This window comes from Globicephala melas, chromosome 2 (genome assembly GCF_963455315.2).
Source record: "Globicephala melas chromosome 2, mGloMel1.2, whole genome shotgun sequence".
NCBI lineage: Eukaryota > Metazoa > Chordata > Mammalia > Artiodactyla > Delphinidae > Globicephala > Globicephala melas.
In genome coordinates this window covers 128398814-128423025 of record NC_083315.2, presented here as the reverse complement: position 1 = coordinate 128423025, position 24212 = coordinate 128398814, and the positions used below count along the sequence as shown (strand labels likewise).

Sequence of the window (24212 nt, the reverse complement as noted above, 5' to 3'; positions counted from 1 at the left end):
CAGCTATTCCAATATTTTGGGAGAAGGGGTGGAGATTTCCAGGAATTGGGCCACTGCCCACTTTTTGGCCTTCTATGGTTAGCCTCAGAACTGTTATGGCACCTGTGGGTGTGTCATTTAGCATATGCTAATGCATTACAATGAGCATATAATGAGGGTCAAGGTCTATGGGAAGTCAAATCTTCCGCCATCTTGGACCTAGTTGGTTCTAATCAGTTTATGTTGTATCCTCAACGGCTCTGACATTCTTTTAAATGTTGTGCCCTGTCCCCTTCCCTCCTATTTCATTCTGGGCTATATAATCTTTAAAGCTGATTCTCTGGTCCTTTGGAAGAGGCTTTGTGCTATCAAAATCACTTGCTACATTTCTTTTATGCTTAAACTAGCTAGAGTTTGCAACTCTGTGGCCTGCAACTAAGAACTAGCTGACATACCCTTTATAATATGCAAAGCTACAATGTAGGAAATTTGAAGGTGAATGGAATCTTTTCCTCAAGGAGTTTATATAGCACAGTGGAGAGAAAAAAAGCAAGTGACCACATGTACAGTAGACTCTGAGAAGGCAGAAGAATATCGTAGGTAGACCAAACCCTTTGGAGCCATACTGCCTGGGGTTCAAATCATGGCCCCACCATTGTTAACTTTGTTTCAATGGACAAGTTACTTAACTTCTCTGTGCCTCAGTGTTTTTATCTGTAAAATGGGGATAATAATGTAACTATTTTATAGGGTTTTATCATGGAGAGTCCTGAATGTTTTCTCACATCCATTCTCTCCTTTCTGGGCACATGGCCAATCAACTAAAGATTTTATTTTCAACCTCCCTTAGAACTAACTCAATGCAGCTGTGTCACTAAGTGTTAACCACTGGAATGAGAGCAGAAGCAATGTGCAGTACCCTGGCTCTACTTGGTTAAAAGGAAATTCGTTATCCTGGACTTATACTCTTTCTTCCCTTTCCTCCGTTTGAAAATGTTGATTACGGGTGATGAATGGTGATGGTGAAACTTAATGTTGAGGATGGGCCATCCTGCTAGCCTGGGTTCATGGATGACTCTGTGGAGCAGAGCAACCCTTCTACCATCATTGCAGTGTTATAAGAGAAATCAATGGCTGTATTAGTCAGAGTTCTCCAGAGAAACAGAGCCAATAGGAGATAGTTAGATACATACATACATACACACACACACAGAGATAGAGATATGTTAGAGGAGATTTATTATGGGAATTGGAGGCTGAGAAATGCTGTTGTTACTGAACCAAACTTGGGTCTGCTCACCTGCCACACAGCAAAGCCAGTCTACTGACACCAGGGTGTGATGAAGGAAAGTACAGTGTTTATTGCAGATGCCAAGCAAGGAGAATGGGAAGCTTGTGCTCAAAAGATGCAAACTCCCCAATTGCTTTCAGGGAAGGGTTTTTAAAGGCAACGTTAAGGGTGAGGGTTGCAGGGTGCATGATCAGCTCATGGACTTTCTTCTGATTGGTTGGTGGTGAGGTAACTGGGTGATGTTTTGGGAATCTTAATCATCATCCTTCTGGTTCCAACCAGTCTGAAGTCTATGTGCTTGTGGTCAGTATGTAGTCATCATCATCCGCCTGGGTAGACGTCTTAGTTTCTGCAGAACAATTCAAAGATATGTGTCAGATTGTTATGTATATCCCTTGAGGAGAAACTAAGGGTCCTGTGATTCTGCTTTATCACTGAACTATTGTTTAAAGTATCACTGCTTTTCTTGCTTGATCGCTTTTCCTTTATTTCTGCATTCCCTCACTTCCCTAATGAGTAACTTCTTGTGTCTGCTGTTTGGAACTCAGGGAAGACCTAGGAGACTAAAGCCTTTTTCTTTTTTTTTTTTTCCTTATTGGCTTTTTAACAATTTGTTGCTTATTAAATATTTAGCAAGACTGTGAGGAACAGGGCTATGGTATCATATGAGTGGCTTTCAAACTTTTCTCCATAAAGTTGAAGAGTTCAAGGTGATCCTACATGACAATGATGCCCCAAAGAGTTAAGACTATAAATATGCAAAGTATAAAGGACTTGCCACTGAAGGGCCAGAGAAGGCATATAGGAAATGCACTACCGTGCAATAGTTTTGTGTGCTACTAATATCATTTTTTATAGGTGAAGTAGTTTTTCATTTCATTACAAAATGCCATCATTAAGTTTCAGTAAGTTCTAAAAGTGAAGCCTTTTTCTATAAACAAGAAACAGGGGACATAGAGGGACTTTTATATCCAGGAAGGCCCCACAAGGTGCTTGAGTTCATTGTTTACAAACCGGAGAACCAGTTTGCAGTAATTCAGTCCAGATCTGAAGCCCTGAGAATGGGGGTTGGGAGGATAAAAGGTGATGAGGGGACACACTGGTGTAAGTCCAAAGGCCTAAGAACCAAGGGCTGCTGTGTCTGAGGACAGGAGAAGACAGACATCCCAGCTCAAGAAGGGAAAAAGAGAATTTGATCTTCCTTCACCTTTTTGATCTCTTTGGGCCCTCAAAGGATTGGATGATGTCTACGGCCATTGATGAGGGCAGATTTTCTTTATTCGGTCTACTGATTCAAATGTTTATCTCTTCTGGAAACACCCTCATAGACATACCCAGAAATAATGTTTTACCCGCTATCTGGACATCTCTTAGCCCAGTCAACACATAAAATTAACCATCACAATGTCTTTATTTTTTAAGCCTTTGCATCACTGGGGCTCTTTATCACAGCAACGCTGGCTTTTACCCTAAATACTATAGTTATTACAAGGATTACACGTTTTACCTGAGCTTAGAACAGTACCTGGCTTAAAGTAAGCACTATATACATTTTGCTTGTATTAGCCCCATTTTTTTTTTCATGTGAAGATATTGAGGCCTAGATAGATTAAGCAATTGAATCATGGCTATACTCAAAGTGTCAGAATTAGGATTTAAACCCAATCTGTCTGCTGTAGAATGATGTATAAGTTTCAACTTATAAATGTCTTTGTTATTTAAACAAGTTTCATCCTTAAATAAAAATATCAAGGTCCTAATTGATATTGCCATCCCTGAGAATTTACATTTATTAGGTTCCCTTGAAGATCAGGAGGGGGCCTTTCTATCCCAGGCTTCCCTCATTCTCTTATGAACAATGAAATGAGTCATCAGGGGAATAGTAAGTGAGTGGCAGTGTCTCTAGAGCTGGCGTCCAGGAAGGTGATCATGAGAGAAGGATTCTAATTCTCACTGAACAGGCTCTCCGTGGGGTCTAGCTAGGAAGGGAGAAAGTGAGGGTAAAAGGACCAAGGGGGGTACTTCCCTGGCGGCGCAGTGGATAAGAATCTGCCTGCCAATGCAGGGGACACGGGTTCGAGCCCTGATCCGGGAAGACCCCACATGCCGTGGAGCAACTGAGCCCGTGCGCCACAACTACTGAGCCTACGCTCTAGAGCCCACGTGCCACAACTACTGAAGTCTGCACGCCTAGAGCCCATGCTCCACAACAAGAGAAGCCACCGAAATGAGAAGCCCACACACTGCAACAAAGAGTAGTCCCCGCTCGCCACAACTAGAGAAAGCCCGTGCACAGCGACGAAGACCCAATGCAGCCAAAAAATTAATTAATTAATTTTTTAAAAAGAGGACCAAGGGACTTTGAGCCCAGGTACCAGCTCTCTGTCCCTCTAGGGATATAAAGAACAGGTGAAGCACAGGGAAGACTGGGAAAGACAGAAGGATGAGAAGTAGCAGTCACACAGGGTATTTCAGACCAAGCATAAAGACTGTGTCAGCCTTTGCCTTGATGGTTTGTACAAATTTGGTTTTCCCCTCCATTTTTTAAAAAATAAATTTATTTATTTTATTTATTTATTTTTGGCTGCGTTGGGTCTTCATTGCTGCGCACGGGCTTTCTCTAGTTGCAGCGAGCAGGGGCTACTCTTCGTTGTGGTGTGCAGGCTTCTCATTGCAGTGGCTTCTCTTGTTGCGGACCACGGGCTCTAGGCACACAGGCTTCAGTAGTTGTGGCACGTGAGCTCAGTAGTTGTGGCTCATGGGCTTTAGAACCCAGGCTCAGTAGTTGTGGCGCATGGGCTTAGTTGCTCCGCAGCATGTAGGATCTTCCCGGACCAGGGCTCGAACCTGTGTCCCCTGCGTTGGCAGGCGGATCTTAACCACTGCACCACCAGGGAAGCCCCCTTCCCTCCATTTTAATGGTCAATGAGATCTCCCTATCATCTCTTTGGGAGAGGTATTGCTTTTATGTTAACAGCTCATATCATTTCACTATATTCTGCTTGCAAAGGATTTAGTCATTTAATGGTTCATTTGCTCAGTCTGATGATTGAAAACCTATACAGATTGCTTCTCACAGCTTGATTGCATATGGATCTAATGTGACTTTTGATCAATAGCCCTACTGTACAGCAATAGTAGGGGACTGCCAGGATTGCAAGGGAAGGAAAGGAGAGCTAGAGTTTATTGAGCACCCACTATGTGCTTGACATTTTAAGCATATAATTTTCTTTACTTTTACTAACTCATGACATTTTATCATCCCAGTTTTCAGACATGAGAAACCCAGGTTAAAGAGGTTACATAACTTATATGTAACCAGGGTCACAAATATAGCAAGTGGAGGAAATGGTGTTCAAACTCAACCCCCTCTGACTCTGAAGTCTGTGCCCTCCACTCTACTCTGCACACACCCGTGAGGATGCTACCATTCAGACTGAACTGAATTTTCTCTATAAAATGGGGAGGATAAAGTTACTTACCTCATGTAACTGAATAAAATGAAATAATGTATGCAGTTAGCATGGTGCCTGGCACATAGTAGATGTTGAATGTGCTTGGAAACACGTACTCATTTTCTGTATGTGACCATGAATTGATAGAGTTCTAATGGCATTTCATTTTGCATTGAAATCTATGAAGCTGACTGATTTGTCATCTTGATCTGCCTCCCTAAGCTGTGAGTGGACCCTTGGGCTAATTGTTCCATTTGGTAGTAAATGACGTATTATCGTATGAAGACAAAAAAATAATATGGTAGTTGAGTTTTCTTGGTTGCTGCAAAAGGTAAACAAAAGCAAATGGGTGGAAGTTATAGAAAGGCGGACTTCAACAATATTTAGAGAGAGAAGTCCAGTTGTCAGATGTTTCCTAAGGAAGTAACGGCCACTGAACATGTCCAAGCTGACTGGGGGACCCCCTGATGAAGGTCGTGTGTGACAGCATCCTCTACTGGGCAAGGCACCAGACTACAATGTCTCACCCAGTCTCTTGGCCAAGTTTCTATTGCTTTTTTGTAGGTTGCGGAGAACAGTTCCTGGGTGATTTCAGGACATCTCAATCTTGAAATTTATATGAATTATGCTTGATTGAAGACTTTTCTTCTTCAAAAGTCAGTTTTCCCATTTGTTTTTCCCCCGCTGCACCTTTTGAGGGATGAACTGTGTTGAGCATCTGCTCCCAGATTTCTGTCCTGTCCTCCAGCTATGAAGAACACCCCCGTTACCCTGTGGGCGGGAGGCTTGGCTCTCCTTTTAGAAATTCCCTTCTGTGCTGCACTAATCACATCCTCAGTACATTTTACATCTTATTTTTAGGAGCAAAGTATAAAGAATCCTAGCACCAACAGCAGTTTCTGTGGCAACCTGCATCGCCCCCTTGCTTGTCCAGCTGTGCAGAATTAAATTCTAAACGAGGCCATTTTACATCATGTAAAGGAGATCCAAAGTGAGGGTGCTTTTTAAATGCAGGTTTTCTTCTAAGTTAAGTGGGAACCAGCCAGGAATTAGGTTGGGAGGTGGGTGGGTGAATAAAAGAAACAGAACCTTTACTTAGAACTAGAACTCTTATAAAGTGCCAGGTGTTCACAGGCATGCCCTAGTTGCCCTGATTTTTTTCCCACAGGACATCATTTTAGATACAGAAATAGCATTTAGAACAATGAAAACTAGGTTTGAATATTTATATCTGGGGAGTTTGTTGCTAAGTCCTCCCTCCTCTTCCTCCTCCTCTCGTGGGGTCTGCCTGCATAACCTTCCAGGTTAGACTTGATTAGAAAATGACACGCTTTTCATGTTTATCTTGAATAGCTCTTTCAAGCCAACTATCCAAGCTTCCAGGAGGCTTTCACCAAACTCTCCCTTCCTGACACAGTCAAAACAGGTTGAGTCCCCCTGGGCCAGGCCGGAGGGTGTGCCTGTAAAAGTTGTGCCCTGAGAATGTGATTCAGGGGACATGGAAAGACCACCCATCCAAAATAATCTCCTCCAAGGCCAACTGATGTCCCAGATTATCGTAATAACCACTACTTTGTGTTGTCATTTGGTTCCATCTGATTCTGGGAAGTTACAAATATGATTCTGGGAGGAATAACATATTCTAATGAACATAGTATTTTACATTCTGTTTGCTTCTAGGAAAACATGACGTGGCCCATAATTAAAAAAAAAAAAAAAAAAAAAAGACATTTCTCCTAAGACCATTAGTTTAGAGACCACAAAAAAGAAAAAATAAATATGCCCCAAACTTAGACTATGCTTAAACATTGATTGAACTCCAAGTTTCCTGAATTCAAGTGAGTGTTTTAATTATGATTCATTACATGATTATCACCTGTTAAAAGATACCAGTTTGTCAGGAGAGAGACATTTTTCTGATACAAAATACTTTTTTTAAATTAATTTTTATTGGAGTATAGTTGCTTTCTGATACTAAATTCTTAAAAGGGATGCTTCTATATAGGAAACAGAAAATTAACTTTTTTAACAATGATTTATGAAAAGATGCAAAATCATTCTCCACAGGACCATTTATAATATTGACCTTTGATAAAATCTGAGGTTATAACCTAAAAGTAAAACTCAGTAAAGCTACCAGTGTAATTAATGCATTAAAACATTTTACAGTCAAAATATATTTTATCCTTGAAGTGTTTTTCTCTCCATTAGGTACAGATTCATCAAAGGACAGGGACACATTTTATCCATCTTGGCATCCTCAGTACCCAACACAATAGCTTACATACAGGTGATACTTAGGACATATTTGTTGAATGAACTGATAATAAGACCAGTTCTTCAAAGTATAACCTGTAACATCCCAGAAAAATTTACCGTGGCACTGGATTTAAAGAGTGTTACTCTTTCTAACGGGGACATGAGAGAGGAGGGGAAGTCTTATTTCTGCATCTCCATCCCCCTCGCCATGCCTGCCCCAGCAGCTGCTCAGCTCATGTCAGCATCCTCTTATTTGGCTCTATGGATAATTTGGGAGTTTGTGTAATCTTTTCTGGTAAAAGTCGTTGAGGCTGGGGAGATGACATCATAACAGGTGCCGGCATTAGGAGGAAGTCCGGCCAAGTGGCCCCTGAAAAAAGGCATGGCCAAGACTGGAGTGAGTGACGAGAATGCTGGCATGCTTCTTCCGGCAGCACAAAAACAGAACAAGCTCAGAGAAGCTCAATGACTGAAGGCTTCCTCACAGTTTCTGAGAATGAGAGTTTCTCCTTTACCCATCACTGGAATCATGGGTCCTTCTCTGTATTTCTCTAGAGTTCTTCTCAGTATCCATAAGATACTGAAGCATACAGTTTTGTATTAAATGTAAGGGAATGGTAGAGGCAACAGTGTGTACTAATCCGATGATTTACAAGCAATTGAACCCATTCAATTGAACTTGGCATGTGTTCTTCGGTGGAACCTATGTTTAGGTCACTTCTCCCTCTCCTGCATCTGTGTGGCTCCAAGGATATCTCACCACGTGCTCTTTGGCTCACTGAAGAAGCAAAGGCTGCTTTCCCTCAGTCCCTTACTTTTCAGTTGAAATGATTTCTGATTTTCATAGTCAGTTTCCTAACATCTACCTGGGATTTTGCACACAGAATTTCTTGAAAGTAAAGTTCTCCCTTTCCTGGGAAGATTCCTTTTTTTTTTTTTTTTACAATATTTATGTCCATAGTTTTATTTCTGCGTACATACTTTTTTCAAATATGAATTATACTATATATTCAGTTTCATAATTTGTTCTTTTTCTTTTAATATTCCTGGGAAGATTCTATCCACACCAAGTCTCTTCTGTTGTTGCTTCTCTGAGATTCTCCCACTCTTTATCGAAATGCCCCAAATTCCCTAACAATTCCAGCTTGACTCATTGTCTTACCTGACGAATTTTCACATATTTAGTGGAGGACTTTAGCCCACTCACATTTATTTTAACCACCAGTATATTTAGTCATATTTTTTACTTTATATTTTAAATTCTCTTTTTCATGATTTCCTGTTTGCTTTGTTTGTCCCTCTTTCCTGATCTGTACTGGATGGAGTTTTCTTTTTCTTTCCCTCTACAGCAGGGATACTTTTTCTGTTATGGGCCAGATAATAGATATTTTAGTCTCTGTAGGCCATACGGTCTCTGTCACAGCTCCTCAATTCTGGTGTTGTAGTGTGAAGCAGCCAGACAATACACAAATGAATGAGCATGGCTGTGTTTCAATAAAACTTTGTTTACAAAATAAGCAGCAGGCCAGACTTGGCCTGTGTCCATAGTTTACTAACCCTTGTTGTGGAGGATTAGAAGTTCTATATCCTTCATTTTTAACAGACATACCTTGCATTTATTAGAATATACATTCAAATTCTATGAAAGATAATGTAAATAATATGACTTAAACAAGACAGTTTATTTCTTTAATTATATGTGAGCAGTCAGGGGCTGCTTTGGCAACACTGCAGTTTTGGCACCCAGGATTCTACCTCGTTGGTCCTAGTCACTGAGGTGTTGCACTCACCTGTACCTACATCATCATCCACATTTCAGCCAGTGGAGAGGGCGCATGGGAAGTGGAGGACATGGCCCTTTTCTTTAGGGGGCACAGCCCTGAAGATGCACAAATCACTTCTACCTGCATCCCTTTGATTAGAAATTTGTCATAGGTCACACCTGGCCTATAACAGAGCCTGAGATATGTAGACAAACTGGGAGGCCATGTACCCAGATACAAATCCTAAGACTCTAGAAGATGGGGAGGATAGATACTGGGAGGCATCTGGCAGTCTCTGCTGAAACTAAAATTTTGATTTTCTGACTTGCTTCAAAGATTAATTAGAATCTATAACCCCTCATCCAATCAAAACAAGACCTTTAGCATATATTTATTTAGCACAGTTAAAATCCAGTTGTGTTTTTACTGCTGTCGTCTCGCTAGATTTGGGTTCTTCTAACTCCCTTGGGAGTTTTTGGTGCTCCATGCCCCTTTTTTAATAGATGTGATTGGTTTCTCAATGATCCTTTTCTAAGATCTGACCTTCAAACTTTCAGGACAATTATTCCACACATCTTTCTCTCTTTTTTTTTTTTTTTTTTCGTGGAGAAAGAAGAAGCAGTACATGGGAAAGGCTTAATATTTTTGCTTAGAAAGACCTGGGTTTTAATTACCATAATTTACATATGAGTTTTGTGTTTAGTGGTGGACAGTGTGAAATGAAATACCTGCTAATGAGACATGACACTAAGGGAAGGAACAGCCCTCCACAGACAACATGTCAGTGAATTAATTCCCTGCTGTCGTATCTCTTCTGAGAACCTCAGTCGTCATCCCCCGTTATGAATAATTTTCCATTTGTATGTATGGGTGTCTGACAGTTTGTTTACATGAACATTGGGAGGAAAAGCCAAAATTATTTGGCTTAGCATCAAAAGCTGCCTCTATTTTTGTTGTCTGCACTGCTCTGATTCAATGCATTTTAATACGTTTTTAACAATGCACGAATTTGAGTCAGAGGAACTGGAGGAAAGGCTAGGATGACACATTACTTATTATAGGCTATAAAGGGATGAGACGTCATCTATTGCTTGCCATGCCAACAGCGCTTAAATTAATGCCCTTTCGCCTTCAGAACTGAATTGTTCTCATTACGACCAGGCATGAGCAACTTGGCATGATTGGGTGTGTTCCTTTAAGAGGTTTTAAATCTGAAGTCGTGCTTGAGTTAATCTCCAAGTTCTATGTCACCTAGATTTTATCAGCTTTCTTCAAGGTGCAGGCTTTGGAAGATTTCTTCCCTACATGACCATTAGACGTTTGTAGTTCGTCATGTGGGAATATATCTTAACCCATGCAAAGGCAGACAAGAAATGCAGTATTGTTTTCTTTAGAAGCTGGAGGAATCCCTTTTTCTGAATGCTTGCCCTCCTGCTCTTTGGCTTACAATGTTGAACCAACAGTGTAACAAACTAAAATTTAAAAGCATTGGGGTATTTTAGTTTTTTTAATAGGTGAAAAAGTAATTTGGACTCTCTTATTTAGTCTTACTGAGTAGCCCCTGTATCAAGGACAAACCAGTATTGTTAAGCTGCCTGCAGTTTCTTCCTGTTGCTAGAGGTAGAATTTGAATTTTAACTGAAAGCCTGCTATCTGGGGGTTCATAACTAATTTCTGCATATTAAAATGGAAACAGAAGCTATTCTGCAGGCAAGCCCTTTTTAGGTTTTGCATTGTGGATAGATGTAAAGCAAATAATTCCATATTAATTTGGGGAAAGCCCTAAACCACTGAAATAATACAAATATAGTTGCCTCAGACTGGAATGTTTTCATTCAGTTTAGAAATAGGAATGCAATGTGTCTTTAGTAAGACTGTGTCCTTGCGGAAAAACCTCTTTTTTCTAAATATATATTTGAATTGCCCTGAATGTGTCCCAAAAGGATAGTTATTTAGGACTGAATAACCTACACTTTGGTTAATATGTTGCCAATTATTATGATTGCCTTGCAGTGGAGGGAGTAGGACATCAGACCACACTGCCTTTCCACCCCCTCCATTAGTCATAAATGGGGTGGAAAAAAGAAAGGTGGGCTTTAAGCTGAGGGAAGGGGAACTCTCTCTCCTAATGGCTGAGAGAGATGGGGAACTAAGCTGTTGGAGAAAGAACAAGGAATGAGCTATTTGTGGGGCATAAACAGGTGCCTGTATATAGCGGCAGATCTGGAGAAATGATCTGTAGGGGACCTCTGTGAAGGGGCATGGACCATGGGCTCTACTTAAATTTCTTAGCCCCAAATTTCCCAAATTTATTCAAATAAGGAATCCTTCTGTTGCATAACACTTGCTAACATGTCTTAGAATACTTTCCTGAAGAATACACCATGGGAAATAGCATTAGTCAGACAACCTCGTAGCATGTGTTGGAATCATCCAGATGGTTTGTGGGAACACAGATTTCTGGCCCCACTCCCAAAGTTTCAGATTCAGTAGGTCTGGGGTGGGCCTGAGGATTTGCATTTCTAAAAAGTTCCTGGGTACATGCTGATGCTGCTGGGTCCAGGAACCACATTTTGAGAGTGAATCGCAGACCAAAATGGTCTGGTTCCTTCTTTCTCTTTCTAGAGTAACACAAATCAAATCAAGAAGTAGTCACTGAAATAAAGACCACAAATATGAAAAGCCCACATCTAACATTATAGTTAATGGTAAAAAACTGAAAGCTTTTCCTCTAAGATCAGAAATAAGGCAAGGATGCACACTCTTGACACTTCTATTCAATATAGTACTAAAAGTTTTAGCCAGAGCAATTAGGCAAGAAAAGGAAATAAAAGACATGCAAATCAGAAAGGAAGAAGTAAAATTGTCCCTCTTTACAGAAGACATGATCTTATATGTAGAAAACCCTAAAGACTCCACAAGAAGACTCTTAGAACTAATTAACTCAGTAAAGTTACAGGATACAAAATCAACATACAAAATTCAGTTGTGTTTCCATACACTAACAGCAAACAATCTGAAAAGGAAATTAAGAAAAAAAATCCCATTTACAATAGCACCAGAAGAATTAAATATTTAGAAATAAATTTAACGAAGGAGGTTACTTGTATAGTGAAACTACAAAGCTTTGATGAAATAAACGAAAGAAGACACAAATGGAAAGTCATCCCATGTTCACAGTTTGGAAGACTTAATAATGTTAAAATCCTCATGCTATCCAGAGCAATCTACAAATTCAAAGCAATCCCTATGAAAATTCCATTGGCATTTTCTACAGAAGTAGAAAAGCAATTCTGCAACTCATATGTAATCATAAAAGACCATGAATAGCTAATTAATCTTGAGAAATAATAAAATTGGTGCCATTATACTTCCTGGTCTTAAAATATATTACAAAGGCTATCATAATCAAAACAATATGGTACTGGTATAAAGACAGACCTACAAACAAATGGAACAGAATGGAGAGCCCAGAAATAAGTCCACACATATATGTTCAACTGATCTTCAACAAGCACACAGTAGGGAAAGTTTAGTCTCTTCAGTAATTCGTGTTGGGAAAACTGGATATCCATATGCAAAAGAATGAAATTGGACTCTTACACCATATAAAAATCAACTCAAAATGGAATACAGACTTAAATGTAAGGCCTGAAACTGTAAAATTTCTCGGAAAAAACATATGGGAAAGCTTCATGACGGTGGTCTGCACAGTTTCATAAATACGACATCAAAACACAGGCAACAAAAATAAAAATAGACAAGTGGGACTACATCACACTGAAAAGCTTCTGCACACCCAAGGAAACAGTCAACACAGTAAAAAGGCAATGTACAGAACGGAAGAAAATATTTAGAAACCACATATCTGATAAGGGGTTAATCTCCAAAAAATACAAGGAACTCCTAAAACTCAATAGCCAAAACACTGATATACCAATTTTAAAAATGGGCTAAGGACTTGAGTAGACACTTCTGCAGAGAAGACATGTAAATCACCAACAGCTATATGAAGAAATGCTCGATGACATTAAACATCAGGGAAATGAAAATCAAAACCACAGGGAGAGAACTGCTAAACAATCATCGACAGGAAGACACTGGAACTCACCAAAAAAGATACCCCACATCCAAAGACAAAGGAGAAGCCACAATGAGACAGTAGGAGGGGCGCAATCACAATAAAATCAAATCCCATAACTGCTGGGTGTGTGACTCACAAACTGGAGAACACTTATACCACAGAAGCCCACCCACTGGAGTGAAGGTTCTGAGCCCCACGTCAGGCTTCCGAACCTAGGGGTCCGGCAACGGGAGGAGGAATTCCTAGAGAATCAGACTTTGAAGGACAGCGGGATTTGACTGTAGGACTTCGACAGGACTGGGGGAAACAGAGACTCCATTCTTGGAGGGCACACACAAAGTAGTGTGCGCATCGGGACCCAGGGGAAGGAGCAGTGACCCCACAGGAGACTGAACCAGACCTACCTGCTAGTGTTGGAGGGTCTCGTGCAGAGGCAGGGGGTGGCTCTGTCTCACCATGAGGACAAGGACACTGGCAGCAGAAGTTCTGGGAAGTACTCCTTGGCGTGAGCCCTCCCAGAGTCCGCCATTAGCCCCACCAAAGAGCCCAGGTAGGCTCCAGTGTTGGGTCGCCTCAGGCCAAACAACCAACAGGGAAGAAACCCAGCCCCACCCATCAGCAGTCAAGCGGATTAAAGTTTTACTGAGCTCTGCCCACCAGAGCAACAGCCAGCTCTACCCACCGCAAGTGGACTGGACAGCTACACGTAAAAGAATGAAATTACAACACTCCCTAACACCATACACAAAAATAAACTCAAAATGGATTAGACACCTGAATGTAAGACTGGACACTATAAAACTCTTAGGGGAAAACATAGAAGAATACTCTTTGACATAAATCACAGCAAGATCTTTTCTGATCCACCTCCAAGAGTAATGGAAATAAAAACAAAAATAAACAAATGGGACCTAATGAGACTTAAAAGCTTTTGCACAGCAAAGGAAACCATAAACAGGACGAAAAGACAACCATCAGAATGGGAGAAAATATTTGCAAACGAATCAAGGGACAAAGGATGAATCTCCAAAACATATAAACAGCTCATGCAGCTCAATATTAGAAAAACAAATAACCCAATCCAAAAATGGACAGAAGACCTAAATAGACATTTCTCCAAAGAAGACATACAGATGACCAGAAAGCACATGAAAAGCTGCTCAACATCACTAATTATTAGAGAAATGCAAATCAAAACTGCAATGAGGTATCACCTCACACCAGTTAGAATGGGCATCATCAGAAAATCTACAAACAACAAATGCTGGAGAGGGTGTGGAGGAAAGGAAACCCTCTTGCACTGTTGGTGGGAATGTAAATTGATACAGTCACTATGGAGAACAGTATGGAGGTTCCTTAAAAAACTAAAAATAGAACTACCATATGATCCAGCAATCCCACTACTGGGCATATACCCAGAGAAAACCATAATTCAAAAAGACACATGCACCCCAGTGTTCATTGCAGCACTATTTACAATAGCCAGGTCATGGAAGCAACCTAAATGCCCATCGACAGATGAATGGATAAAGAAGATGTGGTACATATATACAATGGAATATTACTCAGCCATAAAAAGGAACGAAATTGGGTCATTTGTAGAGACGTGGATGGATGTAGAGACTATCACACAGAGTGAAGTAAGTCAGAAAGAGAAAAACAAATATCATATATTAATGCATATATGTGGAACCTAGAAAAATGGTACAGATGAACCGGTTTGCAGGGCAGAAATTGAGACACAGATGTAGAGAACAAACGTATGGACACCAAGGGGGGAAAGTGGCTGGGGGTGGTGGGGGTGGTGTGATGAATTGAGAGATTGGGATTGACATGTATACACTGATGTGTATAAAATTGATGACTAATAAGAACCTGCAGTATAAAACAAACAAACAAAAAAATAACAACTAATGCTAAGCTTTCTTTGGGTTATTTGTATGGAAATATGTTAATATAAATGTTTCAGACATCACATGAAATTTCTAAAAATCTTATATGTTCTCATATAATGTTATAAGTCATAATTCTAGTTATTACTTTAAAATGTATATCTCAGAAATTAAAAAAAAGAACCTGCTGTATATAAAAATAAATAAAATTTAAAAAAAACCACAGGGAGATATCAACTCACACCTGTCAGGATGGGTATTATCAAAATAACAAAAGACAACAAATGTTGGCAAGGATGTGGAGAAATTTTTAACACTTGCACACTGTTGGTAGGAGTGTAAAATGGTGCAGCCACCATTTTATGGAGATATGGTTATATTTTATGGAGATACCTCAAAAAATTAAAAATAGAACTACCATATATCCCAGCAACCCCACTTCTGGGTATTTATCCAAAAAAATTGAAATCAGGATCTCAAAGAGCTATTAGTACTTCCAGGTTAGCAGCACTAGTCACTGTAGCTAAGATATGGAAACAACCTAAACGTCCACTGACAGATGAAAGGATAAAGAAAACGAGGTCGGAATTCCCTGGTGGCGCAGTGGTTGGGAATCTGCCTGCCAATGCAGGGGACACGAGTTCGATACCTGGTCCCAGAAGATCACACATGCCGCGGAGCAGCTAAGCCCATGCGCCACAACTACTGAAGCCCGCGTGCCTAGAGCCCGTGCTCACAATAAGAGAAGCCACTGCAATGAGCAGTCCACGCACCGCAACAAAGAGTAGCCCCCGCTCGCTGCAAGTAGAGAAAAAGCCTGCGCACAGCAAGACCCAACGCAGACAAAAATAAATAAATTTATTTTTTTAAAAAAAGAAAATGTGGTATATACATACAATTGAATTCAGCCTTAAAAAAGAAGGAAATTCTGCAATATGTGACAACATGGAGAAACCTGGAGGACATTATGCAAAGTAAAATAAGCCAGTCAGAGAAGACAAATACTGCATGAATCCACTTATATGAGGGATCTACAATAATCAAATTAATAGAATCAAAGAATAGAATGGTGGTTGCCAGGGACTGGGAAGAAGGAGAATTACTAATCAATGGGCATAAAGTCTAATTAAACAAGATGAATAAGCTCTAGAGATCTGCTGTTCAACACTGGCTATAGTCAACAAGAATGTTTCGTAATGTTTTGTTAAGAGGGTATATCTCATATTAAATAGTCTTACCACAATAAAAGAAAACAAAACAAACAAAAAAGAAGTAGTCATTGAACTTGTCATTGAACTCATAGCATAAGCAGGGCATATAGGATTTGTTCTGCCCCAGAAACTCAAAAGCATACTGGTGAAGAAGATCCCAGAGACAACGATTTAAAATACAGTCACCCCTCAGTTATAGCAAGGGAATTTTAAAAATTAATAAGCACTTACTACATTATCCACACTTCCTGGCTATTTTGACCATTTTATAATGCAATAGTGTTTTGTTTCAAGTGTAAAATAATTGAAAGGAGTTTTACTCATTAATATTAGCTATAGTGAATTTTCTGCCATCTTGCCACCTTAAGAGCCATTTGGGCATGCTGGCTTATGTTGTCACAGCGGTCCAAGATCTAGTCAATTAAGTCTGAAGAAACCCAGTTAGTCATTAGGTGATTTGGAATTATAACAGTAAACAACTGGCTTTGTTGATTGCTTTGGCTGAATTGATTAAATGCCTCAGAGATATAGTAGAAACACTTCAGTTTGTGTGACAGCATTGCATTTCTGCTTTCCAGTAATTATAGTCTCTGTTGAGCCAATATTTCCAAAGGAAATGCTGTGAAATATTCTGAATTGGTGTCTCATTTTCAGTATATGATTATCTTTACTATATTTACCTGAAATAGGGAATTAGCAAAACAAAACCACAAATAAAGCAGAATAGATGAGCTTCCTGTCCCCAGCCAAAGTTCACCTGGAGAAGTTAAATATAAACACAGTATTTCTATATCTGTGAGGCAATTAGAAAGTGATGTGCATTAACAGCCCACAAATGCAAATGGGCTTTCCTCCAAGTTGCTTTAGGCATTGCCTCTTGGCACATCTGTCTATAGTGATGAACTTTAAGAAAATGTCACAGGGCTTCCCTGGTGGCGCAGTGGTTGATAGTCCGCCTGCATATGCAGGGGACACGGGTTCGTGTCCCGGTCTGGGAAGATCCCACATGCCATGGAGCGGCTGGGCCCGTGAGCCATGGCCGCTGAGCCTGCACATCCGGAGCCTGTGCTCCGCAACGAGAGAGGCCACAACAGTGAGAGGCCCGCGTACCACAAAAAAAAAAAAAAAAAGAAAATGTCACAGTCACTCATTCTGTGTTTCAGAGACTTAGGGCACCATTCATCTATCCATCTTGTAACGTGCATCTTAATGACTGTGGTGACCCTGAACTTGTGCTGCTCAGATATCCACTGTGATGGGCATAACTGACTGTGGCCCTCATAGCTGCCCCTCTGAATGCACCACCACATTTGTGCCAAGGTCACAATTCCCACAGGCTGCTTCCAGTCAGTGACTGAGCATGATGAAGATACAAATGTGTTCTGTTCCTAAGAAACACAAGACTCCTCCAATGGCTAACTTAGCTCGAGGACTTCACGTTGGCTTGGCTGAACCTCTTTGGGAGCCACGCTGCAGTCTGAGACTCTTACCACCCAACCTTCCTACCCCTTTCCTTCCACAAGAGTCAGACCTTTGTTCCCATCTGAAAGCTCTTTCTGCCTTTTCCTGCTCTCCCTTCCTTTGTCCTTCACAGCTGTTACCCTCTCTTGCACATCTTACCGCATCTTGGCATCTACTTCTTGGAGGACCCGAACAAACAATGACCTTGATTTTTATGCTGTCACCCAAAACAAAATCAAGAAAACCTGTGGGAAAAGTAATGCTGGGCCTAGGGTAAAAAAACAAAACAAAACAAAAAAAACCAGAAACGAACAAATAAACAAAAAACCCAAACAAAATCTAAAAGTTTAATAGTTTTCTTGTGAGAGCCACAAATTCTCTGTAAAACCAGTTGATATTTTCTGATGTTACTTCCTTTGTATTTTGCATGTCAAAACTGTCCACAGCAGCATGTTACTATGAGAAGAAAGTCTGACTTCTCCTGATATGCACTCTCTTATTCAAAGACTGATGCAGAGTTATTGAAAACGATCTTTCCTGCTTAAAAATTTTTCCCGTTAGAAAATCATTATGAAAAGCATAGAACACTATTTTTTAAAAAATTTAAATCACCAGCTAGTTCCAGCATCCAAAGATAACATGATATCCATAGTTACCATTTTAGTATGCTTTGGTCTGTGTTTTTTCTATGCATGTATTGATGTCTACGTAGGTGAGATAATACTCTGTATATAAATTTAGTATCCTGCTTTTCCCCATGGTATTAAATTTTTTATGGAATACTTTTTTTTTGGGAATACTTTTAATGTCTCACAATATTCCATTGTACATTATCATATGATTCACTTAACTATTATCTTACTGTTAGAATTCAGATAATTTCTAATTTTCTGGCTATTATAAACAGCCTATAATGAATATATGTGTTCATAAACTTTAGCCTACATCTTGGGATTTCTTTCCTCTGTATAGATCCCTAGAAGTCTTCCCTGGTTTCCTGATAAACTTGCAGCTTGAGGAGAATCAACAAGTCTACTTCCCACATTCACATAACATGTTAGAGGGATACAGGCCTAGCAGTCAGAAGACTCACTGCTGGGCCTGTATCCTTCTAACAATACCAAATCTCTTTACCTCAGAGTCCACAAGTGTAAAATCAGGGAGATGAATTAGATAATCCCTATTGTTCCATCCATATTTAGTATTTCTTAAACATTCAATTAGTGGACCTAGCTCCTATCCAGTGTCATAGTTTTTCTTATACCTTTTAGGGCTGTATAGACACAAAAGTACATGAATGATAATAATGGATCTAGGGTATTACTATATTATTATCTTTATACCATAGACAACACTCCTTTATATAGGAATATAGTTGGCTCTATAACTCTGTTCTCTCCAACCCATATAACTTATAGCTATCTGTGTGTTTTTAAATTAATTTTGGCTTCTAAGTATTAAGTGCTATATTATAGCTATGTGAACCTACTCACTGAGCCTTTTACTATTAACCCAAGCAAAATTAGATGTTAAAATATCACATTTGAAATTTTTCTTTTGTGTTCCCTAAATTTACATCTGGCTCCACCTTCATAAAAAAGACTGTATTGGGCTTCCCTGGCACAGTGGTTAAGAATCCGCCTGCCAATGCAGGGGACATGGTTTCGAGCCCTGGTCCAGGAAGATCCCACATGCCGCGGAGCAGTTAAGCCCATGTGCCACAACTACTGAGCCTGCGCTCTAGAGCCCGCAAGCCACAACTACTGAGCCCATGTGCCACAACTACTGAAGCCCACGTGCCTAGAGCCCGTGCTTCAGAACAAAGAGAAGCCACCGCAATAAGAAGCCTCCACACCGCAACGAAGAGTAGCCCCCACTCACCGCAACTAGAGAAAGCCCATGCGGAGCAACAAAGACCCAAGGCAGCCAAAAAAAGAGACTGTATCAAGTGTTTCCCTGTGCATGACCTTAGGCTAGGAATTGAGTTATAAAGATGTTATTTTTGATGTCAAGGGATTTCTAATTTAAAAACCACAACACGGAGGACAAAGGAGCATCTAGCAACCAGTCTGGATCTCAGTGCCTGCCAGGTACTGAAGGCCTCTCGTGGGAGGTCAGGAAAGGGGGGGCTCTGAGGAATTCTGGGTTTCAAGAGGCTGAAGCCGGTGTAGTATTGTGCTCCTCAGAGAGAAGATCTGTGGAGGAAATGGGATTCTGGAAGCTTTTCAAACTCAAGTGGTGAGGTTTGGGGTTTGCCAGAGAGAGAACATTTCAAGATCTGGGATCTAAATCAGGAAAGATTATTTTTCCTGATAAAGGTGGAAACAGCCATCTAATGTTTTACAGATTGAAAATATGTCAGATTCAGAATAAACAGGAATGATAGTAACTTAGGAAAGGCAGGTCTTAGCAAATGACAGTGCAAACAGCAATGAGAGTGTGGAGGATTAAGGCTGAGCACTTGGACACACTGCAATGCTTACATGAGAAAATGCAATTACCTTCAGGTGCACTAGACCTAATTAGGTCCCCTTATTGCTTTTAATAACAGCCGCTCTTTATGAAATACAGTAGTTCTGGCGATTCGCTCATACATTGTATTGTGAGCTTTACCGGCTCGGCCATCGAGGACTGCATGAGGGGTATGGGGAAATGTTTTGTGGGAAAAATACTGCCCCTCCCCTAAATGGACTTGGGGTGGAGAGTGAAATGTAGTTTCGAGAATGCTAACATTACCAATCATCATTTAATTCTAAGCTGGGATATGTTTTCCAAGTGAGGATATTTTAATAGGCTAACTGATGCCCAGTGTACTGTGCTACCCATTCATGAACTCTAGGAACTTGAAGTTCTAGCACAGAAGAAGAGCCTTAGATGGGGCTCCCCTGAAAGCAAAGTGTGAGACACAGACTGGAGTGTGGAGTTGAACTGGGAGGTGACCCCAAGGAGTGGGAGTGAGGCTGCTGAGAGAGGGAGACAGAGCAGGAGAGAGAATAATGCACAGTGACTTTTGACTTTGGAGGAGCCTGTATCTGAGGCCAGTAGAGGGAGAATTTTTACCGCCATGGACGGCAGGTACTCATCTCGCCACAGGCCCTCAGAGGGACTGTGGCCAACGTGTCCCAGGATTATCCCGCTGAAGGACAGAGAGGTGGGGGGATTCATTCACTAACAGCTCGTTCCTCATTCCCTGAAGTTTGTCCCCTAAGGCATTAACACACCCCACTTCCACATCACGTCCACGTGGACTGAGCAGACTCTGGAGAAAAGCTTCTGCACCCTCTTTCCGTGGAACATAGTCACTGGTTAGCTTCTCAGTGTCTGTCCTATAATAAACCAGTACAAACATGCCCTTCTGGCTCTTCTCTCCACACTTTGCCCAAGCAGTTGTGGCATTTCTGCCTCATTTGTTGTAAGTTATTTTCATGTCCAACCAACAAGAACCCGGCCAGCAACTTATTAAGTGTCCCTGCCTGGAAGTTAAATCCTGAGTCATGGAAGGGTGCTCCCAGGTCAATAAATGCTCACTATACAATGCTCCCCCTTCACACTCCACCTCCCTCTGTCCATCACCCTCAAGATCCACTCCCACACTTGTTTCCATGTTCCTGTCAGTACATTTTAGTCCTTCCCCTAAGAAGGCTGTCTGCTCCTGCAGCGGGGACTGCTTGGGCAATGCAGAGAGCTGACCCAAATTATTAAAATCTGATGGCATCCGTGTCTTGACTACTGATAATAATGCTGCTCTAAACATTGGGGTGCATGTATCTTTTCAAATTAGAGTTTTTGTCTTTTCCAAATGTATGCCCAGAAGTGGGAGTGCTGGGTCAATATGGTAGCTCTAAGCAACCTAAGTGTCCATCAACAGATGAATGGATAAAGAAGATGTGGTGTGTGTGTGTGTGTGTATATATATATATATATATATATATATATATATATATATATATATATAATGGAATATTACTCAGCCATAAAAAAGAATGAAATAATGCCATTTGTAGCAACATGGATGGACCTAGAGAGTATCATACAAAGTGAAGTAAGTCAGACAGAGAAAGACAAATTATCATATGATATCACTTATATGTGGAATCCAAAAAAATGATACAAATGGACTTATTTACAAAACAGAAACAGACTCACGGACATAGAAAACAAACTTACGGTTACCAAAGTAGAAAGGGAGTAGGGGAGAGATAAATTAGGAGCTTGGGATTAACAGATACACACCACTATAAATAAAACATATAAACATCAAGGACCTACTGTATAGCACAGGGAACTATATTCAATATCTTGTAATAGCCTATAATAGAAAAGAATCTGAAAAAGAAGAGATATATCTGCAGACACACACATATATATATACATATATATGTATAACTGAATCACTTTGTTGTATACCTGAAACTAACACAACATTGTAAATCAACTATACTTCAATAAAAATAATCTCATGGCAACGATGGAAGCTGGGGTCAATCTTGAAAAGGACAAGTATCATCTTACCTCTGCCTCAGGTAAAGCCCTTGTGTCACCTGTTGGCAAAGGGGGTGCTGCTCTTCTCTAGCAAGATGGAAGGGAATGTTTCTTCCCACTCAGAGGAATCCAGGGCTTCAAAATTCTCAGGTACATCCACCTACATGCTTGATGAAGGTGAGGAGATGCAAGTCCATTAAAAAAATTTCCTTCCAACCAGACTCCTTTCTCAATGGTGCCAGTCCCATTCTTTATTCTGGTATCTCTTGGGCTCCTGGTTCCTTTCTTGGAAATAATCATCATGCTGATCTTCATTAAGGAGCAGGTCCTGGTGCCTCCTGCTGCTCTCTTGGGACCAGCTAGACAATCTCTGAACAGATGTCTTTTTCTGGAAGAGCTCCTGCTGGCACCCACACTGTAGGACTTGGCTTCAGTGCCATGAAGCTCTTAAGGGGAGAGATGAGGACACAGCAACACTCATCACTGACGACCTGAGACTGTTTGATAACAGTAATAGCTGCAAGCATCATCTCAATCAAATCACTGTAATCCCCTGCACGGGCTCCAGAAATCACTTTGGAAGTGGCACTGTTGGAAATTGCTCTGTTTTGCTTCATGATCTCTCCAAATTCAGCTTCACTCACCATAGAGGGTGGAAAGCCCAAATCTTGGCTGCAGCGGTGGATAGAGGGGCCAAAGGCCTTCATGTAAATATCTGGTGGAGGCCCCACTGTAGCATTTGGTGGGGGAGAGAAGGCTGGATCGAGGTAAAGGCGGTGGGATGACCCAGGAGAAGGTACAGCTAAACAAGGAGATAATGGAGGGGCATGAGATGCTCATGGTAGATGCCAGAAGGAAGAGGAGGGACTCCAAAGCTTGAGGAGAGAAGTGGTAGGGATGGAATTGGGACTGGGACCAAACCCATCAGGTGAAGGGCTGAAGGAGGGCAATTGAAGTCGGGCAGCACACTGAGGGGCTTATCCATGTGGACGAATGAGAGTACAAGTTGCTCAGAGTGTGGCCCATCCACCAGCAGAACCACTAGAATCTCGGATATGGTCCCATGGAGCTTTTTCCACTCTTGAGACTCAAATACATTCACCTTCTGAGCCCCTGCCTCAAACTGTGGCAGGTTCTGCCAGGTGGCTGACCTCACATCCACTTTTTCTCCATAAAGTACTTTTCTGGCAAGAATTTCCAACAGTTTTGCAGACAGTTTTCAGAGGCTTCCACCTCCTCAGCATATCCCCTTGGACTGGCCATTTGCTCCATTCTCTGTAAATTTCAACTCCACCACACCACAGACTCCTACAAAGTGAATAACCTGGCTCAGCTGCTTGTCTGTGGTCCAGCAGGAGAAGCTGCTCACATAGACAGCAGTTTGTCTGTTACTCAGGCCACTGTAGGTATGCAGAATTACAGGGCTTATTGGGCTTGGAGTTGACTCCTGGTGAACAGGAAGAGGTGGCTTAGTACTGCTGCTTCTATCATGTGAGGGCTGTAAGGTGGACATCAACAAATGGGATTGCTTTTCCCATAATACCCAAATTGTGATGTGGTCTCTGCCGAAGGAGGCGCGGCAACAGGGTCCTACAGTGCCCACGGAGGGATGGTACTTCTGCCCACACGGCAAGCTGCATCTCATGAGAAGGGATGGGGCATATAAGGTGAGACTTGGCACGTGAGAGGTAGGGTCACTGGAGACCTCTGGCTCAGCGGTGAGAGACTGAATTGGACTGAATTCTTCCTCTGTTCTCTGGACATTTCTAACATAGCCCTTAATCAGTCACTGAGGGAGTCTCCCCAGGGTCAGAGAGGCACATTGCCTTGGGACAGAGGCTACAGGTTGTAGCATTTTCCCCCCGTCCCCCAACCCTAACCCGACCTCCCCTCAGAACATGACAGCTGTCCAACGCGTCCAGTGGTAAGTGATGTGCTTATCCTCAGAGGGCAGTTCTGGGTGTCTTTAAAATATAGAGATAACAAAAGAAGGTGATAATTTGAGGAAAAGATATAGAATGCCAGAAGAGCCATTTACCCAGAGAATTTTGTCTCCCCATTTTTATTTTGTTTTTACTCAATAATACAACTTTTAGCTTTAATTACTGAGAGCAAACAAAAAAAAAAGCCTTGTCCCTCTGTTGTCGGTTATTTGTTTATCTTTCTGATAGGTTGAAAACTATGTAAGAAACTTGATGCTGTCAGCGTTTTATACTGCATTGTATTTTTTTCCTCTTGCAACAAAACATTTAAAAATGAGAAATGAGGTATGAGCTGTTAAACAAAAACTAAAAGACAAATATGTGATTCCACTTATATGAATTAACCTAAAGTA

The 24212-nt window shown here is 41.0% G+C and overlaps 1 pseudogene; it reads right to left on the bottom strand.

Annotated features, from left to right (window-relative positions):
* Window positions 1-1354: 1354 nt before the first annotated feature.
* Window positions 1355-22802, bottom strand: LOC132596868 (cleavage and polyadenylation specificity factor subunit 7 pseudogene; annotated as a pseudogene).
* Window positions 22803-24212: the final 1410 nt, after the last annotated feature.